The sequence below is a fragment of the Pteropus alecto genome, unplaced genomic scaffold (genome assembly GCF_000325575.1).
Source record: "Pteropus alecto unplaced genomic scaffold, ASM32557v1 scaffold7, whole genome shotgun sequence".
Classification (NCBI taxonomy): domain Eukaryota; kingdom Metazoa; phylum Chordata; class Mammalia; order Chiroptera; family Pteropodidae; genus Pteropus; species Pteropus alecto.
This window is the reverse complement of record NW_006494614.1, coordinates 49,890,358-49,893,656: the sequence shown is the minus strand read 5'-3', so window position 1 is coordinate 49,893,656 and position 3,299 is coordinate 49,890,358. Positions and strand designations below refer to the sequence as shown.

Here is a 3,299-nt window from a genome sequence, read left to right as displayed (position 1 = left end):
TGTGCGTGTGTGTGTGAGTGTGTGTGTGTGTGTGTCTCTCTCGCCCTCTCTGTCTGTGTGTAAGAGAGCGAGGGTGGGGGACGGAGGCAGGCAGGCGAACAGGCAGGGAGGGGAAGAAAAAAAGGAGGGAAGCTATTAAACACACTCACACACGCGCGCGCGTACACACCCTCCCCAACCCCCCAGAAGCCTCGGGATTGCAGCTGTTTCATGTGGGGCAGCAGTGCTGGCAGGGACGCCGGCCGGGAGCGGCCGAGAGCGGGAGCCCGGCGTGCGCGCGCGGCTGGAGGATCGCTGGCGCTCCGCTCCCCACGGGAGCTATTGTTGGTCTCGCTGGAGCTGAGCGCAGAGCTGGGACCTGCTCCTTCCAGGGTGTCCACGGGCTCGCAGAGCAGAGGAACCGTGCCGCCGAGTGCAATAGGAGCCACTGGCACGGCGCCTTGCCTCCCTGGTGCCCTCCTCCTCGCTTCTCCGGCGGTGGCAGTCTGCAGCCACGGTAAGGCGGCGTGATCCGCTCTCCGGAAAAGCGCCTTGGGGACCGCGGCGGCGCCTCGCTGGCTCTCTCGCTTCTCTGCGCTCACTAGCTGTGGCAGGGTCCGGGCAGCTCCCGCGGATTCCGGAGGCTCTGGGGGACGCTCTCCTGCTTCCCCGGCCCGCACTGGGGATGGAAGAGAGGGAGGCTGGGGCGCGGGTTGCCGGCGAAGCGAGCCAGTATGAAGCCCGGAGCCTCTGCCGCTGCAGCCCCTGGAGCCCTCCGCGGACTGGAGCCTGAGAGCGAGGGTGAGGGGAGGGCAGGGAGGTTGGCGCGGGCCCGGGACTCGGGACGGAGGATGGGAGGGAGGCAGCGCGCCCCGGGTTCGTCTGTCTCGCCGGGATCCCCTTGCCTCCCCGGCACTAGTGCCCGCAGCCCCTCTGCAGACCCGCCCGCCCCAGGGCCCCGGAGGGCGCTGGAGGAGCCCGCGAGGCGGCGCCGAGCTCCGGCGGCTGCAGCCTGCCCTGCGGGGCGAGCGCTGGCTGCAGTGTCCCCTTCCGCGCAGCAACTGGAGCGGAGAACCAAGAGACAAGACTCAAGCCCCGCACCCTCTGCAGCGGGCGCGGCGTTCGCCTCTCCTCGCCCGCCGCCTTGCAGCGGTGTTTACGTTCCCCTCAGAGTGAGTTGAGTCGGCAGCCGCCGGGTGGATGCTCGGAGCGCTCCGGATTTGAGTGTGAGTGAGTGTGTGAGTGTGTGTGTGTGACTCCTTGCACCCCAGGCTTCGAGAAATGTGCTCTGGGTTGAAATGTGATCACCGAGCTCCTTAGTCATTTTCCTTGAGATTTAAAAATGCAGTCTATTGGAGGAGCAGACGGAAAGGTGGTATCGCGGTGTGTGTGTGTGTGTGTGTGTGTGTGTGTGTGTGTGTGCACGCAACCGAGGAATACACAGCTAACTACTGGGGGCAAAGGGAGGTTCAACTGGTGAGTCCTCACTGGTAGGCAGTAGGGTGGGCTTCGCTGGCCTCTGCCCGCTGCTTCTCTGCCCTGCCCCCGCCTACGCTAGGTTGGAAAGTACTGGAAATTCAACTGCGTGGTCACTAACTTTGGGAATTGGCTTCCTTTTCAGGGCGAGACGTTAAGGCGATTTGTGCACCATGGTCCATGTGGACGAGGGTATTATTACTCGGTTGGGTGTGGGTACCTCTTCAGAACCGGGCCAATCTCCCGCCTGGTCCCTAACCCCCCTCTAATCCCCTAACCCTGGAGAGAAGGTTCGTAGAGATACAGTTATCCATCAGCCACCCATGCAGCGAAAGGGGCGCAGAGAGGCAACTTGGGTTTTGCCCGATTCTGCGTGCACTCTTGGTGTTTGACTAACCCATGAAATTGTCCTGCCGCTTTGTGGAAGGCCGCCGCGGGTCACCCTTGGGATCCGAGTGCCGGGTCGAGGGGTTGCCCATGTGCTGAGCTGTGCAGCCGCGCACACAGGGCGATCTGCCAACCAGCATCGCGGGCAGTTATGTAAACTGCCTCAGTGATTACCCAGAAGCGTGATGTGAGCACCCGTTCGCAAAAGACAAGCCTGAAAGTTTGCCTGCTTAGGGTACGTAAGTACCGGGGCGCTCCGCACCTCCGGAACCGGAGAGCAGGGAGACGCCTCGCACTACTGAGGCGCCCACTTCTGCCATGGGCTTTGGGTGCTGATACTGCTGTCCCCAAAGAACCGGTTATCGAGGGAGAGACTGGGTGGAGGATCCGTGGTTGATCAGAGGGAAAAAGCCGGTCAGAACTCAGGGTCCCTTGAGTCCTCAGAGCCCGAAGGGATATTGGGAGGCCTTCCAGGGAATGCTGTTTTAGGAAACTGACTTTGTGTACTGGGAAACCCTAAAGCCCCTCTTCTCTGCCTCTCAGGGCGCTCCTCCCCATCTTTCACACCCAATGCTCTTTCACGTGTTTGAAACCTGCCCGCGATGCCTGGTCCCCTTTGGCGATGCCAGGCATCCCGGCCCACTCTGGCAGGGGGTGAGGAGGGCGTGTGCTGGCCTCTGCCAGGGTCGGCCACCATTATGTACCTATTCCTGGTTTCCTAGGCTAACCCGGCGCTAATGGGGATGGGATGGAGATGGGTGCGGACTATGGCTTCCTCCTCCTCGCTCCTCTCCTAAGCGGAAGGCAGTTTGCTTCTGTTGCGTTTATTCTCTCCCCATTTTGCTGCTTCCCTTCGCCGCCGTAGCATATAGCGCGCTGATGGTCTTTGATAGAGAAACCATAGAAGTAGGGTGTTTTTAAATCTTGTTTTTCGCCTGTAGAGGGATAAGCCACCCCAGATCTGACAGAGCTGTGCGGAACGCTAAAGTCGGGCACCGTGGCCCTGAACTCCCTTTCTCCCGCAGTCGGGGAGTGTTTTGGGTGGGGAGTGTTTTGTTTTTGCCACATTCCAGCGTCCCGAAACCCTGCATCCCCTCCCCCTGAAATCCTGGGTCTGTCTGAGTGTGTTCCGCGCTGTAAAATAAATCCTCCCTCTCGCAGACCTGTGGGGCCGTTCGGATTTCCTGCTGCTGCCATGATCCTTAACAATGCGATTGCAAAGCTCATGCTCGGCTAGGAAAAATCCCCAGGTGGCGGCCGGCCGTGCTTTGACCTTGCTGAAGGCGCCTTTAACCCGGCTGCCTGGAGGGCTCGGGCTCTGCCACTGGGGTCCGGGAAGGAGGAGAGTGCACAGGAGGGGCTGGGTTAGCTTCCTGGCTAGGGCGGGTATCAAGTCGCGGCGGGGCGGCCACAGGGAAGGATCGGGGCTCAGCGGCAACCTGTTTCCCTGCGCGCAG

At 61.5% G+C, this 3,299-nt stretch overlaps 1 protein-coding gene across 7 annotated transcripts in view; it reads left to right on the top strand.

Annotated features, from left to right (window-relative positions):
• Window positions 1-11: 11 nt before the first annotated feature.
• Window positions 12-3,299, top strand: part of TENM4 (teneurin transmembrane protein 4) — a 691,021-nt gene continuing 687,733 nt past the window's right edge. For all 7 annotated transcript variants that reach the window (XM_025042569.1, XM_015600544.2, XM_015600547.2 and 4 more), the window contains exon 1: window positions 12-496. The gene's annotated coding sequence lies outside the window, so the exon portion shown is untranslated. The remainder of the gene's footprint in view (window positions 497-3,299) is intronic.